Source organism: Crotalus tigris, unplaced genomic scaffold (genome assembly GCF_016545835.1).
Source record: "Crotalus tigris isolate CLP2741 ecotype Arizona unplaced genomic scaffold, ASM1654583v1 scf7180000024439.5362192, whole genome shotgun sequence".
Lineage (NCBI taxonomy): Eukaryota > Metazoa > Chordata > Lepidosauria > Squamata > Viperidae > Crotalus > Crotalus tigris.
The window spans coordinates 5,068,405-5,090,111 of NW_024100609.1; the positions used below are offsets into that span (position 1 = coordinate 5,068,405).

Sequence of the window (21,707 nt, forward strand, 5' to 3'; positions counted from 1 at the left end):
TATTGATAAATGCATCTTTCCCGACTCCATAATACATTTTTTTTAGGTTATCCTAAAATAAGTTTGCAAGTCTCAACTTGGAGATTATGTCATTTTAAAAAAGCTTCAAGGTAGGGCAAGCTTGAGAAAACTATTGAGTATGCACATACTGCAATTTCACACAAAAACCTTGTTAATAGTAATTAGTTTCTTCAGCTCTATCAATATGAATGAATTTCTTCTGTATTTGCACAGGCTGGTTTATCTTGCTTCATTTCCTGGAAGCTGTGGTAATCAGTGTTTAATTATTGAACTATGATGAGGAGACTTACACAGTTTTGATGTTCCAAAGTTTCATAGGTAGAAGATGTTAAAAATACTTTGGCTGTACAGTATAATTTGTGTAGGATCTTGTGTAGAGAAGAAATGGGAAACATATTTTGCCCCATGTTTTTTTTAACAAAACCCAAAAACCAGCCAGAGGTGAAAACAACTTTTTACTTCCTCAACTGCTTCTCAGTGCACATTATAGTTCCTTGAAGTTGTTCTTCAAGTTCTTTACATAATATAATATAATACAGAACTTAGGTGTAAATTAGGTGTTAGGATTGTTACAAGATAAAATATATTCATCTCCGAGAGCAACATTTTAAAAGGCCTGTTAAATGCAACAGATATATATTAAGAAGGATCGTTCAATCGTATAAAAAATTTGCATGAGTCTGATAGCTCTGGTCACTTTAGAAGGAAATTATATGAAGCCATGAAAATATATAATTATGTTTGAAATGAAATGAACAATTATTTAATATATTGTTGATTTTTAAAATAAAGTTCTCATTTAAAGTAAATATCATTCCATCCTCTTGAAAAGAATATTATAACATAAAAATACAAATATAACTATCATCTATGATCTTGCCATAGGTAAACAGAAACCACTTTAATACTTTAAGGTATTCTTAGCTGCCAGGAGCACAAGAGACCTGCCAACCAATTTTCAATAAGTTGTATCCTCTGGATAAATTGGATTACTGGTTTAATTTGAAGTAGGCATAGCCATGGGAAGTGGGAATCATGGGAGCTGCAGTCTAATATATTTGACAGAAACACCACTCCAGAACAGTCCTATATAGGTAACCAATTTTCCAAGTTGTGTGAGTTTGTTTGATCATCTGCGGTAAAGATAAAAGTAACATAGCAGGGTTTTTTTTCTCTGCCATACGTTCTAATATGTGGATAAAACCTGAGGGCCTACACCAGGGGTAGGCAACCTTGGCTCTTTTATGACTCGTGGATTTCAACTCCCAGAATTCCTGAGCTAAGGTTGCCTACCCCTGGCCTACACAAATAGGAAAGTTTTTTTCATATTTACTCTTCAAAACTTAGCACTCACTATTCACCCATATTCACCCTTATTTATTCAAAGATATTTACCAATGTAATGCTTTTGCTATAATCCTTGTCATCTTCTCATCTTTCTCATCTTCTCATCTTTCTCACCTCTCATTTCTCCTGCTATCTTCTGCTATCGGTATGTTGTGATTTATCAATTGTTGTCTGTAAGTTATGTTGTATGACTTACCACTTTGTGGTCTGTATGTATAGTAAGAGCTTATGCACCAGAGACAAATTCCTTGTGTCCAATTAAACTTGGCCAATAAGTTTTATTCTAAATTCTATTCTATTCATTTGCTGTTTAAATATCTTCCTCTCACTTGCTCTCCTAGTATGTGCTTTGCAAATATCCCCAAAATATTTGTTTTCATGACCTCACACATCTGTCTATTCCTGGATTACCAGATAGCACCCCTGCTTTAGGGAAACTTTAATTGATTATATTTGATGTCTTAGTTATGTTCTTTTTTAATCTGTCCATTTTCTTAATTACCTTGTCATCTACCAGATTTCAGAGATACAATGTTACATAATATAATATATAGCTCAAATCACTTGCATTTGCACTGTCCTCTTATGACTAATAAACTGTTTGTTGCCCAGAGTGCATTCATCTGTACTTCCATTTTTGGGTTTTGAGCCAAGAAGTTTGCTCACATCTACATCAGAAAACAGAATTTAAAATAATAAACACAGATATACAGGCATATATCAGATTTATAAACTTCAGCCAGGCAACAGAACAATTTGGTTGTAATTTTATTTTTTTTCCACAATGGTAGTTAGTTACCTTTAGACTTTATTGTGGGGAATTTCTTTTAAGATGTTGTTGTGAATAACTTGATTTCAAATTATGGTAGGCCAGACTGATTGCTTTTGACATTTGTTTTGAATGTTCTGTTAAATTCTTCATTGAATTCTGCAGCAAGCCCCTGTCTCGATAATACCATTATTTTTTAAAAAAATATCCAAATATTTTATTTCATGTTTCAGTATAATCTACCTCAAACAAAATAGTTATTTGGAAAAATAGCCAACTATCTGTTTTTTAAAAAAGTTAGATGGCAATAGCCTATCTTGAATGGTAAATAGATGTCTTTGTTATAAATGAGCTGAATATTATCACTTGCAAAGATGAAGGCTCACATTAAAAGCAAAATAGAAAAATGAAAAATAAATTTAAAGTCCTTGTTTGCCTCATTCAGAGGAAATAGGTAGTTAACTGGAAGTCAACCTTCTATTATAATTGTCTTAGTAAAAAGGAAGATAAAATCAAATCAAGCTGCTGGTTGTTTAAGAAAGGAAGTAATGAGAAATGTTGCATGAGACATTTAAAACTGCTAAAGAGGATGATTAAAGAACACAAAAAATAATAACTTACTAACATTTCTGTTTTTTACTTCTAAGCTCTGACTTTGTTTCTAAATCTTAAATACATTGAAATAATAAACATTGAATTAAGTTGGGTTTTCAGATGTGAAGCTCAGTATTATTCTTAGGGAAATATTTCTTATATCAGTATGAATATAGAACCATATTGAAGTACTGTAGTTAAAATATCTCAGTTCCCTACATATATGTGACACAATCGTGCACCAAATGGGACTGCCAGGTTGGCTTTCTGCCCCTGCTAGCCTCATTTTGGTGTCCTTGTGAATGGAATGGAAAACAATTACACATGGTTGTTTCAAGTCTGAAAAACCTTGCCAAAAAAACTCCAGGGAATTGTCCAAGTAATTCTTGGACATGACTGAATGGAGTAAAAAGATATGGCATAATTTCTCTGGAATGAAGTTTGTGTGGTTAAAAATGTACCTTTGATTCATTTCTAAAGGTATCGATTATTTTGATCAGTGGGCTGCATGTCTATCTGTATGTAACCTTTTTTCAACATAATCTTCTTTTAGAATCTTTTTAAATTGTCTACAGATTAGGGCTGCCCAAAGATTTGATGGACTAATTTAATTTGATAGTGATTTGAATGAATCATCCCATTATAGCAGATCCCAGAATATGATAAATCCCTTTTAAAAAAAATAGCTTCCTTGCAAGTTCCATAGAAAATTGCATTATTTCTATGCCACAAATGTTCTTGTTGAAGCAAACCCAAGGTACGTGCATAAACCTACTACAAATCTCACTATATTATTTATAAGATAGTTCTTCCTGTCTGCATTTAGATCTTCTCAGAATTTTTTTTTTTTAAAAAAAACAACCCTCAGATACCTGGCTAAAATGGTATGATCTGCATTACATTTTGAATGCTTATACAAAACCAACTTTCATGCAGCAGCTTTTAGTCATGCCTGTCACCGAGCATGTTCTAACCTTTCTTCTTTGAAGCTGTTAGAGCCCATTGAATATTTCCTTTGTCCAGAGTCAAGTTAACAAAACAAATCTTGCTGGCTGAAAATAACATACAACTGTTTCTAATAGTAATGCCCCTGCACCTGTCCCTCTTCTGACCTTGGAGAGTAGTTTAATATAGTCACAACACAAGAACGTGAAACAGGTGTGGCAAAAGCCATCTAATTTGAAAATGGAGTTGGCGTTCTGTATTAAGATGTAACCCTAGAGGATAAATAACAGCTATAAAACTTCTAGACAGCCTGGAATTAGACTGCTTGTTTATATTTGGCAGATATTTGGAGACGTAGAGAAGATAGAAATTGAACCTTTTGTTGGAACCCCAAGTTGGTTAAACCCTGGAATCCTTCAAATGCTATCAGATCATAATGAAGTCCAGATACTCAAATAATCTATTTTTATATATGAACCACCGATATTTATGGTTGTACTTTATTAACAGTCATGTGAATATCTGACAAAATTTCCATTTCTTGATGGGCCTCCTTTTACGCATGTTATTTTATCAACTGCTGGAACTTATGCAAATATCTCAAGTAGTGAGAAAGAAACTCTGACCATCAGTGAACACTAGAGCATTAGATCTCTGCTGGAAAAAACCAAAGGCTTCTCTGGTGTGGGCCAATAGTGACCAGCAAATGGTTCCCATGTTTCCCAGCAACTGATGTCCCAAGACCTGATGGCTAGGGACCCTCCACAGGATTAGTAATTAAGTCACTCTCTCTTTCTCTCTGTGACCTGGATGATTTGTTCTTTTTTTTACTTAAAAGGGTGTGTCTTTTCAGCTGGCTACGCAGAGTGATAAATTAAATAAAATAAAGGCAAAAGCTTCTTCCGGGCAATTCTACAAGATGAAGTTTGTGCACATGGAGAACGTTGTGTTGAAGGATTACAAAAGGATATATCATCATGCCATAGATGTAAAACTTATAGTAATGGACCAAGAACTAGTAAGAGTCCTGTCAGATACTCAGCAAAGTTGGAATTAGAATTAGGTCCTGATGACATCATTGTTAAAGTGAAAGGCCCTGAACAGAGTCAACTCTGTCTGATGGAACTATCGACAGCCCTCAAGTAACCAGGGCCGGTGCCATATTGTCAGTGCTGAGGTGTTCTAGGCAAAATGCTAATGTGTTCCATTATTAAGATGTTCTGTTACTCCTCCATTTTTCTCCTCACTCCTGTAGTTTCTGCCTCCTCCTCCTCCTGCTTAACTCTTCCTCTGAGACACTGAAAGGAGTTGAATTTGCTACAGTTCAAATGGTTGCATTTACAGACTTAGTTTTTCCAGACAGATACTAATGATATGAAGGAGATGTTCTCCCTTCAAAAAAAATATGGTCTGCTCTTAGGGGCATTATGAATTAAACCCCTAGCATCTTCCCTTTAATCAGGTGTCAAATACTAATGCAAAAAATGAAGCAATTCATAACAAAATACCTTGCCTGAAAATCTAAAACAGAAATAGAGACAACTCAATTTAGTATTGACTAAAAAGACAGCAGGCACTTCTTCAAAGCAGGTTTCTGCTTTATTTTGGTATCCAAATCTAAATAGGTGATCTAGCTAGAGGCTTCAAAGAAGCATCCAGTAGGATTCAGAAATACTCATGGGTTTTGGTATAAGAAGTCTTCCTGTTGCATCATTTTATTCCTCCTACACTTGCTCTAAATGTGAGCTTTTTTTTTTTTTTTTTTACAAAGATGCATTTAGAAGTCCTATGAATTTGCCAACACTGGTGGAAGAGGAAGTAAAATAAGACTGAATACTGACTGTTTCCTTCTCTGTGCATGGAAATATTCTGGTTTAAACAAGAGCTTAGTGTGCTAGGGAAAAGATCTCACTTAAGAATCATACTGTGACCAAAAAGAGTCTCTTGGTAATTTATCTTTAAGCCTATCCTCAGCAAAATTCTAAAAATATCTAAGCTTTTATAATAGCGCAGTTGCCATATGCTTCACTATAGTGAAGTGTCAAAAACTATAATGGAGTAAGATCATTTGGTTCATATAAAACAACATTTGGACATCAGTCATCACTCCCATATCTATGTTCCAGAGTACTGGTGTGAAGGTCATGTCATATTTCATGGAGAACACGTTTACACTATAATGTGGATATGCAACAACAGCAATTAGAAGAGCCTACACTACAGTTTGTGTAGTGGTTAAGGTGCTGACCTAGAAACCATGAAATCTAGGCCACCCTTAGGCATATTAGCTACTTGGTGACTTTGGGCCAATCACTCTCTCTTTCAGTCCAACTTTAAAGATTGTTGTGGGAAAAATAGGAGGCGGTATTTGAGTTGACCTATATATATGCATTTATAAATGTATATAAAAGGCAGGACAAAAGTCTAGTAACAATAAAATCTAATTAGTTGCTAAATGTCTATGGAGATTCTCAATCATCCAGATTATGGTTATTCCAAAGTTGCTTTTTTACAAGGCAACTAGACTTTTTGTTTTTCTTTGAAGACGTTTCACTTCTCATCCAAGAAGCTTCTTCAGCTCTGACTGGATGGTGGGAAATGGAAGGATTTTTACTCCTTGCAGACAGTTGGTCATTTGCATATTTTAGAGAGTTATTGAGGCTACTTGGAGGTTTATATGTGTCATGAGAGTCACCTGACTAGTGCAAATGGGTGTGGAGCCTTCTTGAAACTGCTGAAAGGACTGTGTTGTAGACTGGAGATATATGTTGTCATATGCCTCCCCCTCAACAGAGAGAGAGCTGTTCAGTTTTGACATAGATGGCCTCTTTGACCCCTCTTTCAAACCAGTAGTCCTCTCTGTCCAAAATATGGACTTTGCTGTCTTTGAAAGAGTGACCTTTGTCTTTTAAATGCAGATGGACTGCTGACTCTTGTCCTGATGGGTTTGTTCTCCTATGTTGTGCCATACGTTTATGAAATGGTTGTTTTGGTTCCTCAATGTATAGATTTCCACATGGCTCACTGCATATACCATTCAGTTTGTTTTTGGGTGCTTTATCCTTGGGGTGGACAAATTTCTGCCTTAGTATATTTGTGGGTTTGAAGTGTACAAGTATATTGTACAATTTACTTGGACTTCAGTAAAGCATTTGATAAAGTAAATCACAACCTACTACTTGATAAGATAGAAAAATGTGGGTTAGACAGCATCACCACCAGCTGGCTGACCGGCCGTACTCAGCGTGTGGTCCTCAATGGAACTGCATCTATATGGAGGGAAGTCTGTAGTGGGGTGCCCCAGGGCTCTGTTCTGGGCCCAGTGCTCTTCAACATCTTCATCAATGATTTGGACGAGGGGATAGATGGGGAAATCATCAAATTTGCAGACGACACCAAGCTGGCAAGAATAGCCAACACTCCAGAAGACAGGAGGATCTGGACAGACTTGAACACTGGGCACTATCTAACAAAATGAAATTCAATGGTAAAAAAAGTAAGGTTCTACATTTAGGCAAGAAAAACCAAATACACAGGTATAGTATAGGGGGTATCTTGCTCAATAGTAGTAACTATGAGAGGGACCTCAGAGTCCTAGTGGACAATCACTTAAATATGAGCCAGCAGTGTGCTGCAGCTACCAAAAAGGCCAACACAGTGCTGGGCTGCATTAACAGAGAGATAGAATCAAGATCATGTGAAGTATTAATACCACTCTTCAATGCCTTGGTAAGGCCACACTTGGAATACTGCATCCAGTTTTGGTCACCACGATGTAAAAAAGATGTTGAGACTCTAGAAAGAGTACAGAGAAGATCAACAAAGATGATTAGGGGACTGGAGGCTAAAACATATAAGGAACGGTTGCGAGAATTGGGTATGTCTAGTTTAACGAAGAGAAGGACAAGGGGGGACATGATAGCAGTATTCCAATATCTCAGGGGCTGCCATAAAGAAGAGGGAATTAAGCTATTTTCCAAAGCACCTGAAGGCAGGACAAGAAGCAATGGGTGGAAACTAATCAAGGAGAGAAGCAACCTATAACTAAGGAGAAACTTCCTGACAGTGAGAACAATTAATCAGTGGAACAGCTTGCCTCCAGAAGCAGTAAATGCTCCAACACTGGAAGTTTTTAAGAAGAGACTGGACAGCCATTTGTCTGAAATGGTATAGGGTTTCCTGCCTGAGCAGGGGGTTGGACTAGATGACCTCCAAGGTCCCTTCCAACTTTATTATTATTATTGTGTTGGCTGAAGATCCTCCTGAACTTTTCTGATATTCCTGCAACTTATGGAATGACAACATTGCTTCATTTATTGTTTTCTTCTTTGTCTGTTATGGAAGAGCTCCTCCTGGGCCTTTTGGGGGATTTGATGAAAGCCCACTTGGTATAGCCACACATTCTGAGGGCTTCCTTGATGTGTTTCAGTTCCTTTCCCCCCCATCTAGGCAGACCTTCAGCTCGGTGGTATAGAGTTCTGTTAATTCCCATTTTGTGCTCCAGTGGATGGTGAGAATCAAAATGTAAATATTGATCTGTGTGTGAGAGTTTTATGTAAACTTCAATATTTAGGCTTCTGTCTTCCTTAGTGTGTACTGCACATTCCAGGAAGGCCAGACTATTTTCCTTAACATCTTCCTGTATGAATTTCACGTATCTGTCCACAGAGTTGATGTGTTTGGTGAATGCTTCCAATTCCTGTGTTTTGATCTTGACCAAGTATCATCCACACACCTATACCAGTTAGTGAGTGGAATTCTGTGAAGGAGTTTAGGGCTTTGGCTTCTATTTCTTCCATGTAGAGATTAGCCACAATGGGGTCATAGGTGAACCCATGGTGCAGCCGTGTTTCTGTCTGTAGAAACCTTCACTGTGTTTAAAATAGATAGTAGTCAGGTAGAGGTCCATATCCATTTGCATTACTCATTGACCCTGAGGACTCAGATAAACCTCCAGGTGGCTCAATGACTCTTTAAATGAATGCAAATGACCAGCTGTCTGCAAGAAGTATAAATTCTTTCATTTTCCCCCTCCCCCAATCCACTCAGAACTGAAGAGGCTTCTTGGATGAGAAGTGAAACCTTTCAAAGAAAAACAATAAAGTCCAGTTGCCTTGTGAAAAGGCACCTTTGGGCTAATTAGTTGCTGCAAGAAGAGTGCCCAGTGACTATAAATCAGTGGTTCTCAACCTGTGGGTCGGGACCCCATTTGGGGTCGAACGACCATTTCATGGGGGTCATCAAACAATGCAGTCCACTATTTTTCCCCCTTTTCCTTAGCTGTGCTACTCCCTTTTATTCTATTGGCTTTTGAAAGCCAATAGAATAGACTCTCTTGAATAGAGTCTAATTCTATTGGCTTTCAAAAGCCAATAGGAATTGTCCAGGCTGTCTCTGCCCTGCTGAGCCCGCCAAAAGTCCCATTCTGCAAAAGGTGCTGCACCAGTTGAGTAGTCCTCGACTTACGACTGGTTGAGTAGTCCTCGACTTATGACCGGTTGGGGGTCGCGGCATTAAAAAGGTTGAGAACCACTGCTATAAACAGTGAGATGATAGCAGCAAGATGGTTAGAATGCAGTATTGCAAGCTGACTCTGCCCACAGCCTGGAGTCAGATCCTGACTGCTTTACTCAGCCTTCCATCCTTCCAAGGTCAGTAAAATGAGGAACCAGATTGTTGGGGGCAATAGGCTGATTCTGTAAACTGGTTAGAAAGGGCTGTAATGCACTATGAAGCAGTATATAAGTCTAAGTGCTATTGCTGTTAAGAACTGGACTGCAAAAGCAGCAGATGAGTGTGTGAACTTAATCTGCACATGCCCAGCATCTAGGTTGCACATGAACCCCTCCCCCCTGGACCATGAAAGAATTGTCTTCCATGAAACCAGTCCCTGGTGCCAAAAAGGTTGGGGACTGCTGATATAGGCTACTTCTAATTAAAGCTAAAAGGGAAGTCGCATTTCATTTTCCCTCCCTCTTGATATGCTTTAGAACCTAATCTGCTCAGAAATTTGAATAATAAAAGAGAACATCATCATCATCATCATAATCCCCCCAGTGAGGCACTCCCTTGAGGTGGTTTTGGGGCTTGCATGCTCTGAAGAAAATGAGATTGAACCATACTGGACAGTCTCATTAGAGGAGCCAGACAAATAGTGCCTCTCCCATAAACAATATGTTGAAGAAACACCATATAGAAACCTATAACTGCTCAGTTGTTGCCTGGGTCAACAAGGACCATGCTAGGTTTTTTAGTTCCTGGACATCTGATGACAAGTGGGTTACAGGATTCAGAACTGTTCGCTGAGCAACCAGTTGAAGAAATGTTTTTTATCCTTTGCAAAAACTGAAAACAAAAAATAATGATCTATTACAGGTAATCTTCGACTTATGCCCACAATTGTGTGCAAAATTTTTGTTGCTAAGCAAGACAGTTAAGAGATTTTTGCCCCGTTTTAACTGTGATAACTTTCATGCCACAGTTGCTAAGTGAATCACTGCAGTTGTTAAGTTAGTAACAGGGTTGTTAAGTGAATCTGGCTTCCCCACTGACTTTGTCAGAAGGTTGCAAAAGATAATCACAGGACCCAGGACACTGCAACCATCATAAATATGAGTCAGTTGCCAAGCATCTGAATTTTGATCACAGGACCCTGGGGATGATGCAATGATCATAAGTATGAAAAATGATTATAAGTCACTTTTTCCAGTGCCATTGTAATTTCAAACGGTCACTAAGTGAACTGTTGTAAGTTGAGGACTATCTATTTTCTCCACAACAACAACCCTTTGAGATGAATTGGACTGAGAGAGAGTGACTGGCCCAAGACCAGTTTATTGCTTAAAGCAGGACTAGAACTCACAATCTGGTGTCTTAGCCACTAGACCAGGCATGTCAAACTCAAGATGTCACGTGACATTGCGCGACATATCAGGACTTTTTCCCCATTGCTGGCAATGGGGTGGGGGCGGTTTTGGCATGATGCATCTGGCTTGTGGGCCGGCAGTTTGACATGCCTGCATTAGACTGATCCTTGCATTTACGACCATCATAGCATCCCATGATCACATGATTGCCATTTGTGTGCTTTCCAACAGATTTGCAACAAGCAGAGTTAATGGCCATTGCAAGGCTCAGTCAGATAGTGTTTCACTTAATGACCTTAGTGGCTTACTTAATGACTGAATGACAAGTGACATCCTAAGTCCATCATGGTCACATGATTTTTCCACTTAGTGATTGCAGCGCTTAGTGACAGAGTTGCTGGTCCCAACTGGAGTTGCTAAGCAAGGACCATCCATAAATCACTTTTTAAGTGATAGCTGCTGAGGAGGGGAAAAAAACAGGATAGTGATTTACTTTTTTAAAAAAGGCTGAATGGACAAGCTAACTTCACCACAGCAGCCCTGTTAGATTAGTTGTTATTATCATCTCCTCCTCCTCTTTTTACACTCAGTGAATCAGGGAAAGGACGCATGGCAATCCTTTGTGTTCTTGGCTCTGAATGCCATCGATATATCACCCTCCCTGTCAAGGGCACTTTTTCAGCCAAGAAAGCCCCTATTTGGAGAAAGAGAGCTATTGTGTATATACATGTGGGGTTCCTCTTCCACCCACTTTGTTCACAGATGTCAGAGAGCTTGCTTTGAAAATCCCCTTTTTGGCAGCCTGTTGCTGTTTCCACAATTAGCTGAGGCAAGTGTAACATTGTCAACAGCTGCCAGGACTGCATGGAGGAAAGCAGCATTTTGTGACTGCCGCATCTTTTCTCAATTGTGATACTCCTTTTCACAGCATCAAGGCTCATCTGAGAACAATGTGTGGCCCACTGCAAGTGAAGAGGCTGGAGGTTAACTAACTGGCCTGAGGTCAATGGTGCTGCCGATTGCTCTGCTCAGGAGGAAAATTGTTTTGAATTTTCTGCATGAGGGTTGGAGCCTACAAAGACCGGGACTAGCAGCTTAACACAATGGTTGACCTGGTGCTGCAGTATGCAGGGAGGCAAGATCAGAGAGACTTTTTCCTCAGTCTCTTTCTTCAAATATCACATTTTACATTGTGAGTTACCATGACAATGTACAGTTCATTCATTTATTGTTATTTATAGAAAGGGACCAGCTAGAGATATTGCAGGTTTAAGATGTTATGACCTAGCTGCACAATTTATCTTTTTAAAATAACAACAAGTGTATCTTCGGCACACCTTTTCACTAGAACAGGCAAATAGCCTCTAAGACAGCTCCACAGATATTGAAGGGCTGGGTCTATTTGTCTAGTCTAGTCTAGTCTAGTCTAGTCTAGTCTAGTCCAGTCCAGTCTAGTCTAGTCTAGTCTAGTCTAGTCTAATCTATCTATCTATCTATCTATCTATCTATCTATCTATCTATCTATCTATCTATCTATCTATCTATCTATCTATCTATCTAATCTTCTAATCTACCTCCTATTCGTGAATGAAACAGAAGAGTTCTAAAAGTTTTTTGAATTTGGGGCTCATCATAAACTGCCTCCTCATCTACTATAGTTGGATGCTATCATAATTAACCCGTTGCCACAACTGAAGAAAATGTGTGGGTTGCTTGGCCACCATTTTATATCTTTCCCAACTTTCTGATTGTTGTCTTGTTCTGGCACAATCTGCCATGAACAACAAGGGATGCAAAATATCCCCCCTCTCTCTCTCTCTTCTGCCCCCTCAGGTGAGGAGAAAAAGGGAAAAAAAATTTTCCTCAGAAAAACATTCTGAGAAATGTTTGACTTAGCTCTACTCAAAGCAACTGTGAAATAGCACTTTAAAAAAAAGAGCAAAAAATCAAGGGCTAACATGAATTATATTTTAGTTAGTTAGTTAGTTAGCTAGTTATATCATGCCTTTATTACATTATAGGTAACTCAAGGCACAGAATGTACCTAATATTTCTTCCTCCTCACAGTAACAACCCTGTGAGATGGGTTGGGCTGACAGAGAGTGACTGGCCGAAAGCCACCCAGCTGGCTTTCATGGCTAAGGCAGGACTAGAACTCAGAATCTCTTGGTTTCTAGCCAGGTGCCTTAACTACTAGATCAGGGGTAGGGAGCCCTGGCTCTTTTATGACTTGTGGACTTCAACTCCCAGAATTCCTGAGTCAGCATGGCTGGTTCAGGAATTCTGGGTATTGAAGTCCACAAGTCATAAAAGAGCCAAGGTTCCCTATTGCTGTACTAGACCAAAGTGACTAAAAATCCATTTCAACCTGATCTTCCTAAATAAGTAGGTTTCAATATGTTTTCTAAGACAGAGAGAACCAGTCAAGTAAGCTATCCAGAGTATTTTAAAGGCCGAGAGCAACCATGATGAAAACCACCAACCAATTGAGGTCCCACTGCACTATCTTTCAAACTCAGCCATAGATTTTAGAAGGCAAGAAGAGAAATATCTTAAGTATTGATTTTTCTGTCCTGAACACTCCAAATGCATTTGGAATCAGCTGGGCCATAGATAATTTGCGGCTTTCAGGAACTTTTCTTCTTGCTGTTTGATGTAAATCTCCTGCTCCTATTTTCAGTCACCAACTGGGCCTAAAATCATATAAACATTTGCTAGCCCATTGTTTTTTATGGTTCAGATCAAAATACCCCAGTAATTCTGTCACATTCTATCACCATTTTTTCAGAAATAGTTGTATGAAATAAGCACACTCCTATCTCTCTCACACCACGTGTCTTGCCCTTATTTTAAAACACTACACCAGTTGCTCTGCTTGGTGTCCATATACATTAGTATCCAATTTCTCTGTAAGGAAAGCTCCCTTCAATTCCTTGAATGCCATCTCTTTTCTCTGTTTTTATCTGGTGACAGGCGCTTCTTGTGGCCTTGGTTTTGATACATCTTTGCAAATGGCTTTGAGGCTGCAGCTGTGGGACAGCAAGGAAGGGTATGATATACACAATAAGCACTAGCATCAAAATAACATTTTCTATTCTAGGAGGAAGAGGTGTTCAAAACCAAAACCTTATGCAAAAGAGTGGGAGCTGTAAATCAAAAGCAATATTGCAGAATGTTTTCATTGAATTAGAGAACTGAGTGATTTGAAATAAAGAATACAAATATGGGCATCACACAGAATTTTCCTGCTGTGATTTTTCTGTACTTGCATGACACCAGGATCTAGCTTGTTAGAGGTTTACTTTGCTGTAGAGACCAGATCTAGACTCTGACTAGCTGATAACATTGGTACAACATCCAGCCTCATAGACTACACCTCTGTTTACTCCTCTGGACTCTATTAGCCAGCTCTTAAGCTTGGGAATGGTTTGGGAAATGTGAGTATGCATACTTCCATGCTCATACTCCCATATTTTCATAAACATCGCTCATCCCAATGGGTAATTGATAACAAGGCTTTTTAAAAAAGTTCAAAAAGGACTTACTCTATTCTAGTAGGAGTTTGTGTTTAGGTTTAGGACAATTAATCATTGTTTCAAACGAAGGTGGCTTAAAGGTACTGCTGAAATAGCTTTAATTATTGTTATTGTCGGTTGTATAGTCAGCCAGATGTTTTAGATTGGGTTTGGCATTTTTATCCATCTATTGGGTTCTTCTCAAGGACCTGGGATAGGCAGATGATGTTGTTTAATAATATTAAAAGTATTGTTGCATGATGCAAACTGTTCAAGTAAAGCTGCCTTTGTAATTGACTGAGGGGGGTTTTGTCACTGTCAATGGTGTTTGAGTGATGTTTTGGTTTTAGGATTGCACCCAAAGCATCCTATTACTAGTGGTACTATATTTGCTTTCTTTTGCAACAGTTGTTCTATTAGATCTTTATATTTGTGATTTTCTACAGTTCTTTGTCCACTGTTACATTGTCTCCAGCTATTGCAATGTCCACTATCAAAACTTTTTTGTCTTTCTTATTGACAATTTTAAATTTGGTGTGTTGTGTGTGGCAGATGCTTGCCTGTTTGAATTCCAAAGTCCTAGAACACTTTAGCTGCTTCATTTTCTATTACTTTCTCTATTTTGTGATTCCATCGGTTCTTGCTTACAGGCTAATGGTGGTTGTTGTTGTTGTTTGTTTTTGTTTTTTTTGCAGATCTTCCAATGAAGGATGGAAGGCTGAGTCAGTCTTGAGCTGGTCAGGATTGAAGGAATCAAACTCCTGGCATTAAGCAGAGTTAGCCTACAATACTGCACTCTAACCACTGTGCCACCATGTTTCTTACACACCATGGACCAGTACCAATCTACAGCCCAGGAGTTGGAGACCCTGGTGTGCATATCCTGGAGGAGGAGGAAAAGAAAGTTTAAATGCTTTAAGACATGACTTCAACTCTTCACAAAAAGTGAAGTAATCCACGGTTTTCCTTTTGCACAAAACTGCCATAGGAAGGAGCCAAAACCTGTGATGGAAATTGCCTAGTGATGCTGTTGATTGATCAGGAGAAGATTAATTTCTTTTCCCGTTGAAACCTGAAAACAAATCTGGCAATGCCCTGAGTTATTTTATTTGAAGGTCACACTGGGCCACATGACAAAGAGTACATTTCAGAAATAAAATGAGGTAATTACACCAGCGTAGCAAAAGTATGCTTCTAATCTAAACTAGCTGACAATGTTGTGTAATGTGCAAAAACCAAGTGCCAAATGCATAGCTCATGCTCTATTCTCTTGGATACCCTGACACTCTGCTTTAATTAAAGACTTATCTGTGAAAACACTTGCTTGGAACACTTTTTCACCTTCAAGGCATTTTCATTCCTACAGTCTGTTAATATACTACATAGTGGTTTCTTAGAAAAGCAACTTTTTTAAAGCTGCTTTTTCCAGAGAGTCTTCAAAGATGATTGGGCAGCTTTAAACCTGACAAATATAAATTTATACCAGTGTATCACAGGAAAAGCAAAGGTGTTACTCTACAGTGGAAAACTGATTTCATAGTCTATTTTTTTCTTTGTTATGTTACCTTGGATGGTATAAATTCTACTATGTGGACCACACAATTTGCATGAAGCTTACTTGCTGTTTCTTAAGTGATGTGTACAAATTACAATGAAGATATGTTCACGTGGTAGGCAAATCTGTATGGATAGTTGGGAGAACTTAGCTTTGTTTAAACATAAAACTTGGATGGGTACATTAACAAAGGAGAGATGGCATAGCTATGCATGCTAGCCAATTTCCATCAATATTTATTTTACTTTGTTTATACAGTGTAGAGGCTTCCTGAAGACTCTGGGCAAATTAAATTACAATTTAAAAAGTAGGAACAGTATAACAAACCTTTTGATTATTGCATGTTGACAAGGGAATTGTACAGGGATTGTAGTCATATAAAGAAAAGCCTATGGATAGCAAGTTAAAGGGAGTTGGGTGGATTCCATTACCAAGGTTAGGGAAATAAGCTATTCCCTTGTGTTAATAATCTGATTTGCACCATGGCTGTTCATTTTGTTTAACTCAGCAAAATAATATAAAGGTGCTAAACCCTGGCTTTTCTTTTTCTCTCCCCTGTTTAAAGAAGGATAAAGACCAATGAAGTATGAATCCTGTTCTTTAAAATCCTGAGTGTACGGAATGCCTTGGTATAGGTATATATCTATATTTTCCATGGAAATGGCAGCTGATAGATTGTGGTGATCCATGAGTTCAGTTACCGCTTCTTTGGTTTCAGTGTTTATGATTCTAGCAGTGTCTCTCACTAGATCAGATATTTTGATTTTTTTGAGTTGCCTTAGTAACTCAAAATATACATTATGGATGCCTATTTTAGAAGGATATGTGTGTAAAGTCTAACATGAAGATGCTCCAGCCCTCTGCATCCCCATATTTATTATTATGTTATCTGGAAAAAAAAGTCTTCTAAATTCTAGAAATAAATACATTTGGAGTTAGGATGGGGGGGGGTGTTCGCCCAACATAAATTTTCTTCTGAATCAGATTTCAGCCAATTGAGTAAGAAAGCTGAGGAACTGGGCCATTCTGTTTGATATATCTTATACTGGCTCACACTTGGCTTAAAACATTGCCATGGTCATTAGAAACAAAATCCTGCCTTCATCCACTTCCAGCTCTGTTTGATCCTACTATTTTTCACTGAAATTAGACTAAGCCCATAAATAGGGGCATGACATGCTATTTAAGCATCACCCACTAGAAACATGTAAGGAGGGGAAGCTAGGAAATAGCTTTGCTGATAATACCAATCGACCTGTTATCTCATAGAAGTGGCTAAGAATAGGATCAGGCATTAAGAAAAGATAAAATCTTAATTAGAAGTCACTGACAATTCAGGATAGCCAGGGTACAGCTGGTGCCAGACTTACCTCAACCAATCGGTACATAATGTGGACTCCACACTATAAAACTGGATAGAAAATAAAAATTAAAACATAACTAATCTATATTTTCAGAGTAGGGGCTCTGTTACTTTTACAGAGTATTATTTCACATGGATTATTTTCTATTAGGTGTATCTGAGAGTAACAGAGCAAGCCATAAGTGAATAAGAGAAAGCATTTCAGCTTTTCAGGAGAAAGACTTCCTTAAATCAGTCTTATTAATAACCAAAGGTGGCTATGCAACTACAGGGGAAAAATATTGACCTTTGAAAAAAGTTCAAGTGATTTAGGAGCATAGTAATCACTTATATTTGCTATCAGGGATGTGGAAGTTTGTATAGATAAAGACTGAGCAAATGCAGATAGCACTTCTCTGGGCCTTAAATAGAAGGAATTCCACACAAGGAATGAGATGATTGCCAAAGCACAAGCAGAGTTAAGGGAGGCAGACTGCTAGTAGAGACCCAAGCTTTGCCAACTTTATCAGAAAAATTGCTGTCAATCTATGGCATAATGAAACCAGCTGAGGTATATGCCATTTTCCAAAACAGCCTTTACTAATATTTAACATGTCCTTAGTACATAGCCAGCATGCTCATGGGTAGCTGGGATTATCGGAGCTGGAGTCCAAATTAGGGAAGGCAGCCTTACAATAAACGTACATCCAAACTATTTCCACAAAGGTCCTGGATAAATTGTATTTGAGAAATAACAGAAGAACAAAAGAAGGGAAGACGTTTCTCCAAAAGAAAGAATAGCATACACCTATATTTTATGTTATTTTCAAAAAGCAACTGCACTTTCTTCATTTTTCCTTGAAGACATTTTGCTTCTCATCCAAGAAGCTTCTTCAGTTCTGACTGAATGGTGAAGAATGGAAGGATTTATATTCCTTGCAGTCATCTGGTCATTAGCACTCTTTCTGAGAGTTGTTGAGGCCACTTTGAGGTTTATCTGTGCTCTCTGGGTCACCCATTTACTTTATTCAGGTGGCCCTGAGGGCACAGATAAACCTCCACATGGCCTCAATGATTCTCAGAAAGAGTGTTAATGACCAAATGACTGCAAGGAATATAAATCCTTCCATTTTCCACCATTCAGTCAAACTGAAAAAGCTTATTGGATGAGAAGTGAAACCTCTTTAAGAAAAAAAGCAAAGAAAGTCCAGTAGCCTTCTGAAAAAGCACCTTTGGGATGCATCTATATTTGGAGATGCTGCTCCAAATTTCTTCCATAATTTTCTCTTTTCTTGTCCTTCCTGAAAAGAAACATATTGCTGCCACAGTTCACAAAAGCTAAGCCCAGTTTGTTAGAACTGCACAAAAAGTTCTTCCATAACTAGTGTTGAAATACTTTGATATAAATATTCTGTGTTTTTTTCCCCCAAAAAAGAATATTGAAAAGGTTAATAAGGGCTGGGCCAGGGGAAAGGAATGAAGCCTACATAAGGTACATTTGCAAATAATGTAAGATTTTGTACAGGGTTTTTTTGGGGGGGGGGCGAAGCATAATTGTTACATGGGACAAGGCCAGTGAAACAAATAGACTGGTGATCTCATCAAAGTAATAATGGTTCACCATCCTGAGGTTCCACGGAGAGGAACAGCACATTTATTTTCTGTAAATCTATTTGGAACATTTTAGAAAGCAGTGAACATTTGATGCATTGTAATGGGAGAGGGGAGAAGAATGCATTTTTGTCAAGGGGAAAAAAACAGTTTTGCAGCAATAGGCGGATAGTGAATGGAAATATTTTTGAATGAATATTTTGACAAACACTTGATGATGTTTTAATAAAAGAAACAGAAAACTCAGAAAATACTGATGCTTTCCAACCTGTGTTATTCCCAGTAACGAGGAACAAAACAGAAAGATGAAGACAGAAGAAATTGCTAAAACTACAATTAGCAATATGAAAACTCAGCATTCCCTGAAAATGTTTTTTTTTTTAAATTATATATTCTTTTAAATTTTCTGGTTCACACACCAGATGTTTCATCTGATCAGGAAGTAATCTTCAAATTAACACTGAATTTCACTATATTCAGCCACAACCTCTAAGTCCTCAGAAGCTTCCACCATGTACTGCATGGCTTGCTTCAGTATCCCCTCCATCTAGTCTGACTGCTTGTCCATCTCTTCATCATTGGAAAGCAGCTCCATCGTTTTCTTTCAAGTCTTTTTCCAGCCTCCCAGGTGAAAGTTACCCTTTGAGCTCTTTCTTCCTAGTCCTGTTTCTTCCAGATACTGAGTGATCATCTCGGTTTCATGGAGTCTTCCAGGGCAACAGCTTCCTCCAACCAAAGATATCTTGTTTAGGACAGGCCTGGGTAGCTGACTCACTCCAATCCTCGGTCCTGGCTTCTCCCCTCTCACTGCCATGCAGAGACATATCGTGCATGGCCATCACGGTAGGGCAGCTGCCTCTCCAGGCTGGGCACTACTGCAGACCTTGCTTTATGTAAGGACCTGCCTCAATTAGATCTTGCAAGAAAGCAGAACTCTTGAAACAGGCATTGTTTCCAAAGGAACTTTATTGAGAGTTAATGACAGCAGGAGAGCAAAGCAAGAATTCACATGTGAAAGGTTACATCACAATGCCCATTTAGGACTCCTCCCCTCAGTGTCCAACCATCCGGTTGAAATCCAACCAATCCATAGGTGCTGGGCTGTTTTGAGAACCTGATGATTTAGCGCCTATTTCAAGCTCTCTTTTGGTTTCGTTTGGTCCCAGGCTCCATTGTCTGGAGATAAGGCAGATGTGTTCAGGTCACATTCCTTTTTTATGAAGGGAGGACGTTTGAAAGAGGATAAGCAGAGCAAGGCAAATACATTCCCCAAACAAACAGCCCCCCTTTCACCAGAATGGCAGACAAAGCAATAACAGAGAGAGGGAGAGAGGGAGGGAGGGAGGGAGAGAGAGAGAAAGAGAGAGAGGGAGAGAGAGGGAGAGAGAGAATAAAAACAGAAAGCAAGAACAGAAAAACCTGGTTCCATAATTACTTCTTTGATGCAGCCTGCAACACTCTCCCCATTTTGCCAACTTCACCCTATCCCAATGTCTGGGGAAGGGAAGGCAGCTGTTAAGTAGCTTCTGGAAGGATAACAGGATGGGGGCTTGTCAGATCTTCAGGGGAAAGGTGTTGCAAGAGAAAAGGTACGATCCTGAAGATCTGCAAGATCCCAGTGTTTAAGGGAAGGGACCTGCGGGCGTGCCTATTGCTGGGATGGGCAGATATTCTCAGGGAGAGTTGACATTACCTAAACAGCAATCCATTTTACATATGTTGAAATCATCCGCAAAGTTTTCAGGCAGGTGCCCAAACTCTCAGGACCAAAGTATGACACATTTTAGCTAGGAGTGATCTGACAAATGCTTATAGCCGAAGAAGTGGAAGAGAAATCTAGTCTTTTCCTTTCTTACAGGGATCCTGACAAAATTCCTCTTTTGAAAATGTTAGTTGCTTTAAGAGGATTCCTCCCTTGGTCTGCAGAACCTCTTGAGGCAAATGTCAGCTTCCTAGTAGGGAAGACTGTCTGGTCCACAACTGCCTGTGTGCTTCTTCATTGCAAGCCTCCTCCAGCTTATGCCATCTCTAACATGCTAAATGCTCTATCTACCCCTCCCTTGCCAGTCAAGACAAAGGGCTTGTACCAGCACTGCACAGCCTTCCTGCTGGGTAGCTTTCAATGGCCTTAAACCCAATAGCTTTCACGATCACTTCATCTCAAGAAGCGGAAGGGCTTCCTCCGGGAGTTTTGCTTGACCATCAAATCAGGCGGAACAATCCTCAAAGAATCCCTCAGACTTTCTTCAGGCCTTTATGGAGATAGTCAGTGTGAGATTAATTAATCTTACTCTCCCTCATTGCCTTTTTGATTATATCTCTCTATAATGCAGATATAACAGAGCAGGCCTTATGGTTAAGTGAAGTTATGACACCACTTTAAGGAGAGGTTTATTTCCTTTTCTTGAAGGAGGTAACAATAAGGCTGTTGTTTTTAATAAATCCTGTGACCAAAAGCATTTGAGAAATTAGGCTGAGCTTCAGTCTGTTCTGGAAGGTGTTGTACATCCCAGGAAGATCAGGGTTATCACGTGAGAGCACTTCATGTCTCTTTGTTCTTCCTTATTTTGCTGTAGTATCAAGGAAGGAATTGGAACAATAGTATTCCTTAAGCCAGCAGTGACTTTTTCTGAGTCACTCTGATCTGGCAAAGTTATCCTGGTTACACCCTGTTGAGATTATTGCAACATGTCTATGAAAAAATATCTGATGCATCTAGAGCAGCGTCAACCTTGGTAACTTTAAGAGGAGAGGACTTCAGTTCCCAGAATCCCCCACTGTCTGGCAGTTCCTGGGTTAAGAACTTAGTTACCGAAAGACTGCCTATTACTAAAAATGGCAGACAGAATTGTCCTTCCTCGAGCTGACAAACCACTGAAGCTGCGCAATGTTTTTATGAACTAGTGAAGCTGCCTATTTTTAATATACAGCTTGTTTTCAGCAGTTCATGTCAACATTACACAGCTTCAGTGGTTGAGGAAGGACAATGCCACTGTTAGTAAGAGGCAGACCGTTTGTAAATACATATGAGCTCTGACTTACACATAAATTTGAGTTAAAGTTAAATTTGTTCTTAACTTGGGGATTGCCTGTAATTGTAACTGAAGTGGAAAAAAGAAGACTTAGCCCAAGTGATGAGAAA

At 38.9% G+C, this 21,707-nt stretch overlaps 1 long non-coding RNA gene across 5 annotated transcripts in view; it reads left to right on the top strand.

Annotated features, from left to right (window-relative positions):
• LOC120302902 overlaps positions 1-14,787 on the top strand; it is a 38,015-nt gene extending 23,228 nt beyond the window's left edge. For all 5 annotated transcript variants that reach the window (XR_005555267.1, XR_005555264.1, XR_005555266.1 and 2 more), the window contains one exon: positions 14,753-14,787. This is a non-coding gene — a long non-coding RNA (uncharacterized LOC120302902). The remainder of the gene's footprint in view (positions 1-14,752) is intronic.
• The last annotated feature ends 6,920 nt before the right edge of the window (positions 14,788-21,707 follow it).